The sequence below is a fragment of the Mixophyes fleayi genome, chromosome 1, assembly GCF_038048845.1.
Source record: "Mixophyes fleayi isolate aMixFle1 chromosome 1, aMixFle1.hap1, whole genome shotgun sequence".
NCBI classification, from domain to species: Eukaryota; Metazoa; Chordata; class Amphibia; order Anura; family Limnodynastidae; genus Mixophyes; species Mixophyes fleayi.
In genome coordinates, this window is record NC_134402.1 from 149,906,605 (window position 1) to 149,919,820 (window position 13,216).

Below are 13,216 nucleotides of genomic sequence, written 5' to 3' on the forward strand. Positions count from 1 at the left end.
GAACCTCTCAATGAAAACCACCGAATTTTGTAGCACAGGATCATCCCGTTCCCAAAGAGGAGAAGCCCAGGCTAATGCCTGCCCGGAGAGGAGGGAGATCAAATAAGCCACTTTAGCTCGTTTCCTGGAGAAATTTTTGGGAGCCAATTCAAATTGAATAGAACACTGGTTAAGGAAACCACGACACTTCAGTGGATCGCCATCATATTTCTCAGGAGGAGGGATGCAGAGGCTTCTGGCAGCTGCGGTGCTAGAAGAGTTGATAGGAGCCGAGGCAGTGGAGGATGAAGTGGTCGTGGAAAGAGTAGGTAGCGAGGCTTGAAGAGAGTCCAGGCGGGAGACCACTCCCAGAATACATTGCAGCGATTGTGCCTGATTGGATTCTTGCCTTTCCACTCTTTGACCCAGGTGCAGTAATAAATCGTGGGCCGAAGGTTCGTCCGGTCCACTCATGGCCAGAGTATTCTGTCACGCCTTTCACTAGGAATATCACTGACTGGTATTAGCACAACTAAACTGAGAGGCGCGGAGTCTAACGCACCACCGGTGTTCACCAGGGACCCCCACAAGGAGGTTTGGGCTTTGCTGTGTGTGATGCACAGGTCGCGGTTCTCCCAGATAGTTACCAGTGCAGTGAATGGAGAGTAGTCAAACAGGCCGAGTCAAAACCAGAGGAGCTTAGTACAACGGAGAGAAGGCAAATCGTAGTCAGGAACAGTCCAAGGGTCAAAACCAGTGCGGGCAGCGAAGAACAAGAGATGATCCGGAAGAGAAGTCAAACAATAGCCAAGGAGTCAATACACAGGAGTAACACAGGAACAACCATGCTGGAGCTGGAAGAACCAATACTCTGGCATTAGACATGTGTCAGAGACTGCCTTATATACCCTAATGTGCCTCCTTATTGGGTTAGGGAGATTTAGACGGTTTAGACATGCTGGCTGCAGACAGGTGAGCAGAGATAGAGTTCTGCTGCTAGGCAACAGGACGTGGATTACGGAGAGAAGCTGTCTATCTACGGCGCCTGTGGAGAGTGCGGAGACGGCACCTGACACACCTGACATTACCCAGTGGTTCTTCCATCAAACTGATGCCTCTGGTGTCAGTTTAGGTGCAGTCTTGTCGCAGGAGAAGGATGGAATGAAATTTCTGTCCTATACCTAAGTCGGAAGTTACTTCCAAGGGAACAGAAATATGCCTCTGTGGAGAAGGAGTGTCTCATCATAAAATGGGCTACAGAAGCTCTGCGCTATTATCTCCTAGGCAGAGAATACGCATTAATAACAGACCATACACCATTGCGTTGGAAGCTGAACAACCAGAAGATAAATGCCAAGGTAACCCGCTGGTTTTTGGCACTGCAACCTTTAAAGTTCTCAGTAGAACATAGACCCGGGATTCTTCATAAGAAATGCAGATGCATTGTCACAAAAAATTTGCGCACTTCACGAAGCCTGTGCCCCCTACTTGGTGACGCTAGGGGGAGGGATATGTAACAAACGGAGGCATTTAGCTGGCAATCTGCAGAGAAAGTATGCAAGAAGACTAACACATATGTGCAACAGTTCACCTAGTTTAAAGATAAACATTTGAAAGCCATAGAGTATGTGTGACAAAATAATGGTATAGAGTCTGATTTAACTTACATGGATTGAAAGTGCCTTTTTCCATAGCTACAGGTCCTGTCTGCAGTAAGAGTAATCAAACAGAAGCACCTGATGAGAACTCCCTTTTAAAGGGAAGGTCGGAGTGTCATCTGCCCATCAAGCTGGGGCATCATTTCTATAGCGCCAACATATTCCGTAGCGGTTTACAATTGGGGACAAACACAGTAAACTAATAAACAAACTGGATAAAACAGACAAAGAGGTGAAAAGGCCATGCTCACAAGCTTACAATCTATGGGTCAATGGAAGTTTGATACATGAGGTTAAGTCTACATTTTGCATTTCGGCCCAGCCAGACTGCAAAGGTAAAAGTGACTCATAAGCTAAATGATCCTGTCAGAGGGTAGTTGTCTTTTGTGAAATTGTGTAACAGATGGTAATAGGGTAATGTGGTGAGATTAAGATGGTGGTTGAGGAATATTATAAGCTTGTCTGAAGAGGTGGGTTTTCAGAGAACGCTTGAAAGTTTGTAGACCAGAGGAGAGTCTTATTGTGCGAGGGAGAGAATTCTATAGTGTGGGTGCAGCCCAAAAAAAGTCCTGTACCCATACACAAATACTGTCCACATTTGAACTGTCTACCTAATCATATGGTCCACCATGTGAATTGGCGACCTAATAATACTGTTGACACCTGAATTGTCGACTGTTACACAAGCTGATAGACCAAGACCGTTATGTGAAAAAGTGCAAGATGGAATTGTTGTTGGAAATTTGTTAAAATGGACATGTACATTTTAACAAACCAAACACTTCAGTAACAGGGACTGCCACTTTTGTGGCTGAAGTGCTTGGTAGCATCAAGTTCAGTGTGTGAGTAAAATATGGAATGTGATGGAATTCACCCAGCTGTAATGCTCTCACAATATTGGTGGCATTATCAGAAACTACATATCCTGAGGAGAGTCCAAGCGGGGTAAGCCATGTTGCAATGACATCCCTTAGTTTTTTATATCAGGTTGTCAGCGGTATGCCTCATAGTGAAGCTGGTAATACACAGTGGAACCTGCATCTGAAAAATATGGCGTTGTTTGGTAGTTGCTGCTGATGTTCCCGCTGCTGAAGGCGATTCACTAAAACAGTGGGCTGCCACAGTCATATAATCTTTAGTTGCCCAGCTCGGCCTGTCCACATATCTTTGGTTAAGTGTACAGTGGGCAGAATAACATTTTGTAGCCCAATAATTTCATTTTTTCTAACCTTCTGGCACAGGTGAGGAATTTCTTGTCTAGTAAAATCGTGTCAAGATGGAATTTTGTAACGGGTACGCAGGACCTCAATTAAGTGTCTAAAACCAGGTGCATTACTTGTGCATATTGGATGCAGATCTAATACTGGCATAGTCGCCATGGATCCTGTGATACGCTTTGTGACTGGGTGACAGTTGTCATGCTTGTTTCCTCTTTCAAAGGATTGTTTAATGGTTAATTGTTGTAATCTACTAGTAGTCTTCTTCTTAGTCTGCTTCCCCCAGCATCAGCAGCAGAGGGCCTAACGCTCAAGAATTATTCAGAGGCATCCTGGATAGGGGAGGAGTCATCTAGCCTTAGAAACTTGAATGCAGGACTAACTACGATGACTAGTGAGAATATTGATGAAGAAGGTGTTGTCTGTGAAGATTGCAGGTGCTGGGATATAGGTGATAGAAGTGATCTAGCTCATGCTGGACTGCTTGCTGTTAATTTTTAGCATAAGTTTCTGATTCAAAAGCTTTTCATGACCTCTCTTCTAATGGTGTAACATAGATGAGATTCCTTGATGGTTAAGGTCCCTACCTCTAGTGACTGTGGCTTTACAAATGCTACAAATGGCTACACAACTGTTGTCAGGATTTGGGAAAACAATAATTCCACACATAAGAGGTGGAATTTTTGGTCTTATGTTCAGGCATGACAATGGCCTTCGTCTTATCACTGGCAAGAACTGCTTCCACTGGTGCAGGACTTACACAAACAATATCATCATCATCAACATACTCATTAGTGCCATCATCAGCTACACAAATATCCCCCTCATCCTGTTGCAAATCTAAAGTGGCATCCTCAGTTTCATTAATACCAGCTACACTTGGGCTGCTCATCCACACATTTGCAGAAATGGTAAATGGAGTCTTCTTTATGAGTACAGTATCAGAAAGGTCCGGCTTTGACATAGCATTCATGGATAGATTCTCCTCAGGAATTTGTGACATTTCTGAACATACAGTTTCCTCTACTGCCTTACTGGTTATTTCCAGCTTAGCTTTTACAAATGAATTTTTTTGTGTGAGCAATGGGACTGTACAATGGCACTGGAGACTGGAGAGTAACAAGAAAACTGCTACCCCTTCTGTTTCTGTGTGAGCAATGGCACTGGAGAGTGACAACAACACTGCTACTCCTTCTGTTTCCGTAAGAGCAATGGCACTGGAGACTGGAGAGGGACAAGAACACTGCTATCCCTTCTGTTTCTGTGTGAGCAATGGCACTGGAGAGTGACAACAACACTTCTACCCCTTCTGTTTCTGTATGAGCAATGGCACTGTAGACTGGAGAGTGACAAGAACACTGCTATCCCTTCTGTTTCTGTGTGAGCAATGGCGCTGTACAATGGCATTAGAGATTAGAGAGTGACAAGAACACTGCCATCGCTCCTTTTTCTGTGTGAGCTATAGTACTGTGCAATGACACTGGAGACTGCCAAGAACACTGCTACCCTTCTTGTGTCTGCCTGATAAATGGCGCCGGACCTCCAGGGCGGGAGGTACTTATGGAATTCAAAACCTGCGCCATTCGATGACGTAACAATGACGTTTTTCAGTTCCGAGGACACGGTAAAGTACTCAGCCGCCTTGGCTCAATACTCGGATTTGGGATGTTTGGGGAGGGTTTGGTTTTTGGAAAACCAAGACTGAGCATACCTAATATTTTACTACGTATATTAAAAGCAAAAATGCGTCCAACTTATAAACGAGCCCCATACTGTCTATTAACTACGGTACCTGTTTCCATCTTACTTTGGTCCAGGTGACAGTACAAGCTTTTATCATTATTCATATGACTTCATTCTCAATTCATATAGCATTGTGATCCTCTTTTATAGCACTTTTGGTTTGTCATGTGCTTATGCATTAAGTCTGATCCCAAGTATTTCACTACTGTCTGAGAGGCCACTGGGGAGCAGAGCTATGACATGGAATTCTTTTATTTGTTCTCTAATACCACATAGGTGTTCACCTCAATATGCTGGCCCTTAATCATCTTAGTTTAATATAGTTTTCTGGTGAAAAAAATTACTTATTGCTGAGATTTTCTCTTTCATGCACTTTATATTGCTCCTCCCACATTTCATTTACAGCTTTACATTTGCATATGTGCGCAATTTGATCATCATCTATGCTAACAGTGATGGTACTTTAGGCTCTTGTTGACATTTATCGATCCAATCATCTGTGTGAGAGAAATATCAACCTTGCCACAGCATTAAGGAGAGAAGAGAGAGAGTGAGGGGAAGACCAAATAGGAGAAGATTGTAATAATCGAGAGATGAAGAGAGAATGGATTAATGTTTTGATGGCATCAAGAGGGAGGAAGGTTCAAATCCTGGAGATGTTCCAGAGTTGGAAATGATAGGAGTAAGAGAGAGATTGGATGTAGGGAGTGAATGAGAGGGAGGAATCAAGGATGATACCTTGGCAGTGGGCTTGAGTAACTGAGGAGATTGTGGTGTTGCCAACTGTGGTATAGAGCTGGGGAGGGGTGGTGATAATTAGCTCAGTTTTTGCCATATTTATCTTGAGATAGTACTGTGACATGCAGGAGGATATGGTAGATGTCATACGCCGGACTCTGCTTTCCTGGCCAAGGTCCGGCGCGCTTACCTGCCTCCTGCTGGCGGGTCCCTGTGGCTCCTGCTGGCCACCATGTTCTATTATGGTCTGCGCATGCGCAGACTCAATCGCTTTATTCCCCCTTCTCTTCATTCATTGGTTCCCCATTCATTACCTAGCATATGTAAAGCACCTCCTATCTAATACCATTGCCTGTTCTTTCAGTCATCTAACTGTAGGTGTAGGATGTGGCTCTCTGCTCTCCAGCATTTATGTTATCAGTCCACAGACTATCGCTTCAGGAGTGTATTACCTTCACTACCTTCCAGTGGTTTCTGCCTGCAGACTATCACTTCCTGGAGTACACTACCTTCTCTATCATCCAGTGGTATCTCTCAGCAGACTATCACTCCAGGGGACCATTACCTTCCCTATCATCCCAGTGGTATCAGTTTGAAGATGATCCCATCCAGTGTGTCTTTCCACCATCTCAGTTGTGTCAGTCTGCAGACTATTACAACAAGTGTATCATCTTCACCATCCCAGTGGTACCAGTTCACAGACTATCGCATCCAGTCAGTGCCGGATTAAGGGAATGGAGGCCCCTGGGCTAAGGGGGCCTCCATTCCCCCGTGAGGGTACCCCCCCCCCCCACCCCCCGTGATCCGAGCCACCCCCCCCCCCCCCCCCCCCCCGGCACTTACCTCCTTCTCCGGAGTGCTGTACGCTCTTTACTAAGGAGATCTCGTGAGAGTGAGACTCACGAGATCTCCTCAGTAAGGAGACTACAGCTCTCCGGGGAAGGACCTGTCACACGCTGCTCATTTGGCTTCCACAGACAAAGACTGAGACACTCACAGGAGTCTCATTAACAGACTTCAAACCTCCAAGTTCTGATCTGCACAGGTGCAGACTGATTACCTGTCTACTTCTAATTAAGATTCCCATTGGTTCCTGCGTTGGCTCCAGACTTGAAAAGGCACTTCCTTCCTTTCCTCTGGGCCTGTTGATCATGTTACCAGTCTGATTAGGTTCCTACCTACTCTGTGAGCTCTCACCTGGATCGTCAGTGCCTTGCTGTGTTGCTGTTAAAGACCATACAGATCAAACTGCAACTGTCTCTGCTGTGTACTATTCCACAGACTATTCAGCTCATGCTGCAACTATCTCTGCTGTGTGACACTCCACAGGTCGTATCTTCAAGCTGCTTGTTGTTCTTTTCTCTGGCTGAACTGTTCATGTATTATTGAAAGCATTAAGGCATTATTTGGTTCCTGATTGCTGCCGCATCTATTGTGCATATACTGCTACCTGGACAGTTAATCTCTCCTCTGATGTGGGCTGCTCAACTGTGATACCATATACATGCTGCCTTATTCTTTCCACCTTATTGCTGGACTGTGCATTCAAAACCATATCTAATTATATGCTGATTGTTCATATTGCATATGATATTGCCGGTGGCTCCGCCCACCTTGTACTACGCTCCTAGTGTGTATATATATACATATATCAAGACTTTCCTGTATATTCATCCAGTCATCATTAAACCTCTGATTGTACTTTTATCCTGCATCTGGCATCTATTTGAACCTCAGGCTATCATTACCACTTACCAGTGTATTACCATATTCTCACTCCCCGAGGATCTGTTCCCACAACATCTATGAACAGATCCAGAGTCCAAAATACCAAACCGTGACAGGACCGCAGTGAAAGTGCTCAGCAGCACTGATCGCGCCCCCGCCCCCGACCGATCAATACTGCTGCTGAGCACTTTCAAGGGCCCCCTGGGCTGTAGCCCAGTTAGCCTTATGGTTAATCCGGCCCTGCATCCAGTGCATCCTCTCCACCATCCTATTGGTTTTAGTCTGCAGACTATTGCACTGAGTGTATCATCTTCACCATCTTAGTGGTATCAGTCCACAGACTATCGCACCCAGTGCATCATCTCCACCATCACAGTGGTATCAGTTCGCAGACTATCGTACCGGTTTACCTCCACCTTTCCAGTAGTGAACTACCGACAGACCTTCTTCCTAGAGACACAGGTTTGATTGCCAGCCTTTGCTCATCTGTATCTTGAGTTCTTCCAATCTTCTGCATTTTCCCTATGAGTAATTTTCTAGAGGACCAAAACCTGCAGAACAGAGACCGCAGAGCCCAAACCTCCTTGCGGAGGTCCATGGTGAAGTCCATCTGCACTGTTCGGGAGGGGTAGCACCAAACCTGGAAGACCAAGGAGGATCCGTCTATACTAGGATCCGTGACAATGTACAGGCAGCTGGAAATCCACGAGAGGAGGGTGTGGAGAGTTAAGGTGACAGCTAAAGCTGGGTTTCATTAACATAGAGGTGATATTGCAGACCAAAGGAGCTGATTTGCTTATCAAGTAGGGGGTGCAGAGTGAGCACAGCAGGGGACTGAGGATGGAGCCTTGTGGGACTCCAATGGGAAGTAGGAGAGGAAGGGAGGAGGAGATAGGGGTAGTGATGGAGACTGTGAAGGATTGGTTCAACAGATAAGAGATGAGACCAAGAGAATACAGTGTTGTAAAGGACAAGGGAGGGAAAGGTGCACAGTAGAATAGGTTGGTACATTGTTACGAAAGCCACAGCAAGGTCCAGCAGGATAAGAACTTAAAGTTATAGTTTGTCAGAATGGCCACTGTGAATTTCATTGAATTGCTATTAACAGGCATTTGTCTTCTGACTTTCACTGTCCTGGGTCCATAACCTATTAGTAGGTTATGCTACGGACCACATTAAAGTTCAATGTAAAAGTTAATATAAATCTTGCAAGATGCTTTTTACATTGAAGCAACACATGTCTAACCCAACTGTGACTTTCTTGTTCCCTGTCTTCTATAAGTTTTTTATTCTCTTAACTTTAACTAAAAAGTAATTGTCACAGTAAGTATATGAATACATTTTTTTGCAACAAAAAATGATTAATTCAAATGTACATAAAAGTACAATACTATTTTAAACTACAACATAATTGAAAAATTGAGATGTCAGCACTGTCAGTCCCCAGCAACAAAGTTCTTCAATAACTCAATAGTTTGCACAATCCAATGTAGAATCCTATTATCAGCCAATATCTTTAAACTAGCTGGAATGAAAATTGATATTGTTTGGTATAGCATGCCATATACCCAGAATCCACAGCTATTCTCATATAAATATTTCCACTGCTATAAGCTTTTATTTCAGGAAGCTTGAAAATGTTTAACTTTCTCTTTATAGCATTTTCATATCTTCATCAAAGAATGAACTTTGCCCTTTTTATTGCAGTAGTAGATATATCTATAGCGCACCATATTTCTACAATACATTTTAGATTTTATGACTTTGAAACAGAGAACTGGATCTGTTAATATTAATATATATGATATAATTATTGTTAGTGCTTGTACAGTAGTTAAGGTAAAAGTTGCCTCTACTGGTCTAATGGGCAAACTGGATATCTGCTATTACCTACTTCTTAAAGGGGAACTGCAGGCAAAATTAACTTTGTCCCTTAAGGGATATAGGCTGACCAACCAGCGTCCCACTCGGTGCACTCATAAAGAAAAACTCAGAGACAAGTCTTTGGCAAAATATATTTCGGTAACAGCTTTATTAAACATGCTTGTATTTTGTAGACAAGCGGCCTACAAGGCTACTAAAAGATAGCAAATTTTCTATTGCCATCTAGAAAATAGGGCGTGTTCTGCCTACCATGTAGGCACCTCAACAACGTCCTCCGGAGACCAGCCCTTAGTTCACCCTCCAATTGCTGAAAACCTGGCACGCCGCCCATATTGGCCCAACCGTTGAAGCTGGAATCAGACATGCGGCCGTCTATCCAGGGTGATACTGCCAGGCCCTGCTGGCTCTCCCTTTTTAAGCCTTGCTTACTGCTTTCCCACCTTCCAACTGTGAAAAAGTGGCTTGAACAATAAATAATTTCACCCAGCATACAATAAAAACAGTATCTGTCAACATTTTTATTTTTCATTTATTTTTATCTATTTGTTTATTTTTTAATTATTATTTTTTTTTTTTTTTTTTATATGTACTGTAGGGGTTAGCTGGATGGGACACTGAAAATGATTCTAAATAAATTCCTGCTTCCGCTCCTTTTAATCCCCTCACTCTGTCCTACCTCCTGTCTCGCCCCCCTCCTCTCCCGGAGGGGCTACCTGCACCACTCAGGTGTGAAATGCAGGATAGACTTCACTGTCCGTTACCCCCCCCATCCTTATGCTGCTCAAATAGGCCACCAGGCATCCATCTCCCCTCATCACTCTTCGGCGCCATTGCTGTGATGGTGATTCCCTTAATCCACCTCCTCACAGCTAGTAGAATTGAAGGGTTCTCGTTTGTCTGTTCTGTCATCGTCCATCTGATTGGTTCAAACACCACTGTGTAAATCAAAAAGTTTCAAGCAGGGGCGCATGGAGGATTTTTCAAGGGGGGTTTCCTCCGCCCCCGAAAAAAAAAAATCCTAGAAACCTGCCGCGCTCCTTTTCGGCTGCACTAGTATACAGCAGCCACGGCGCTGTCAAAGAAGCGTCCAGACAGTGCCGATATGCAGGGCACTTTTTAGCGGGGGGGGGGGTTCTGGTGACCCAGAAACCCCCCCTGCGTGCGCCACTGTCAACGGTGTAGTGAGTTGAGAATAATTACTTTCAAGAACAAGTGTGACTGTTTATGAAACTGCAGAAAGGCTGCATATGGAATCCCAATGGTTCTATTATTTAGTAAAGCCAAGATCTGGATACAAAATTGCATCTCCCTGCCCATAGCCGGATTAAGGGGGGGGGGCACAGGGGGCACGTGCCCCGGGCCCCCCTCTCTCTGAGGGCCCCCCGCCACCAGTATTACTTCATCTGCTGTCTGACAGCAACCGCACTATGCCCCCCTCTCTCCGCGGGTGGCGGGTCCCCCCCGCCGCCGCCGCACGCATTACCTCTCCTAATGATGATTAGCTGTCAGTTACTGTCTGACAGCAACTGACAGCAACCGCGGCCACCTGACGCATGCGCGGTGTGAGCCTACTCTTAGCAGCTGTATTACCTAAAATGGACGAAATGGAGCTGCTGCGCATGTGCAGCTGCAGCAGCTCCTCCTCGGCATGAAGACTGAAGAGAGAGTGAAGAATAGGTGAGTGAAAAAAAAATTATACTAAAACTAAATATATATAGAAAACCCTTAATAACATGGGTATTTCTTGATTAAGTATGTTGTAACAGTAAGAGTATGTATATATATATATATATATATATATATTACATTCTGGCTACAATTTACATATTATAATTTTCTTAAATATGATTATTTATTTTATCAGTAGTGTTTAAATAATTATACATTAAACATTAATATTAGGCTGGTAGAGCCAATGTCAGAGTGGCAGATTCTATTTTATTACTCATTAGTAAAGTAATTACTGAAGCCGTCCAGTTATATTAAAGTTTGAATAAAATTGTAGTACATTATTTATAATTTATATTTATATTTTTACATACACATATTTATGTAATCTAATTAAAGCTTTAATATAAGTGTCAGGCTTCAATAATAACTTTAATAATGATTAATAAAATAGAGGTTCTTGCATAATTATTACACATATATATATATATATATATATATATATATATATATATATATATATATATATATATATAGACATTTGGGGGCATATTCAATTACGATTCCGGTCCGCGGGATCGCGCCGGAACGGGCCATGAACTTAGTCCACGGTACCGCAATAACGTGGATTTTCGTTCGCAGCCCATAGGGTTGCGTACGAAAATCCGCGGAACCCAGAACCCTAATTGAATATGCCCCATATAGTCAAAATTGGTGTTAAGTTATCAATGTTTATTTTTTATGTTAGTTTAAATGTGCGGTATCATTGCTAGTTTTAATGTGTGGTGTCAATACACATTTTAATGTGGGCTTTTGATGATTGTTTTAATGTACAGTATTTTAGTTTTGTGTAAGCAATGATTTGTCTTATGCAGACAACCTAGGCGAGCCCCACTGGGAGAGCTGTAAGTGTCCTACTGTGGGCTGTAGGTGATGTAGGTGTGTCAATGCTTATAGACTTATACCCAATGGCATTATTTTACATGTGTTTTATACAGAGGTGTTTGTACATTTTACAAGTACCTGTACTAATATAAAAAAATATATATACATATATATATATATATTACATCCAGCCATTATACCTTCAAATCTTTGTGGACCTAACCAGCTTTTCAGAAGGAGATCACTGGATCTGAGTAGAGGCAGGCAGCTGTAAGTAGTTGTAATATATATATATAGTGTGTGAGTGTGTGTATATGTATATATCACACATATATATAATATATATTCTACAGTGGTGGAAGTGCGGGTATATATGTTGGCATGCCATACTGCCACCTCCCCAAGTGCCTTCATTGTAAAGCTATCATACTCTCTGCACTTACTTTCCCATTACATTTTTTGCGATATCATTGCTAGTTTTAATGTGCGGTTTCAAATTATGGAGACTCTAAGTGTGCCGCAAAATGCAAAAGTTTGGGAACCACTGTCTTAATTTTAGATCTTAGGGGCCCCCCTGTCTTAAGTGCCCCGGGCCCCCCGAAGCCTTAATCCAGCTCTGTCCCTGCCCCCTGCCAAATTGTGGTGGCCTAGGTCATGGGTAAAAAAATGAATTCCCAGCTAACCTATGTTTTGAAAAAAACATATTGCCCTGTTTTTAAAATTGATATGTGATTAGTATATCTGTAATCTGTTGAAACTGAGGATCATCCCCCGCCATTACTGAAAAGGCTGCTTGGTTGGAAGTAAGAACTGTACAGATCTGCTCTAACAATGCCTGTCTATTGGAAGAAACAGCAATGAGGTCAAAGCATTAGGATATTTATTATATTACTTGTTATCACTTTACTCTTACTGCTGCTCCTTCATAAAAACAGGCATTGCTGCATCCATGATAGAAATACACTCGATTATGAACCTTCTTTCTATGCCCCGATCCTCCCAGTCCCAGAAGGCTCACATCTTGTTATACTGTTGACAGGTAAATCTGATGGGATTGGGAGGAGCAGGACTGAGAATAGGGGTTCCTGTTTTTAGGGATGAGCAATGTCTAAGGGCACTAGTCTAAAGGTCTAGAGTAGGGTCTAGGTCTAGAGTGTGTGTGGGGTGGGGTGCTGTTACAACCCAAAAACACTTTCAACTGCATATTTACTTAAGAAGATCATTGGTCATCCAATGCTGTTTGCAATAGAACAGTGGTCTGCTCAGGTGGATATGAAATCAGAAGTACATCAGGGATCATAACAATCTTCATTTACTGTTACTTCCTGTCATATGCACAGGTTGAACAGAACACAATAGTTATGGGGGCAGAGAATGAAATGAAAACAGTGACATAAAGGGGGATATATGTGGAACATGAGATGAGTAAGGAAGAGACAGAGAAAACAAGTAGGCAACTACTACAAGAACTATGAGGCAATGAAATAATGAAACAAACAAGGAACACAAAGCAAAGAGAAACATATATGTGACATAGGGATAGATAGGCATAGGAGCACACTAGAGATAAGCGGTGACAGACATAGGGGAGATATAGTGGGACAGACAAGGGTAGACCAGAATAATTTATTGTCACTTTGCTTTTTTGGGGGGTAACTAAAATGACAGTGAGCATACAAGACATAGAAAAGACAGGGAGGGCAGAAAGGAGACAAA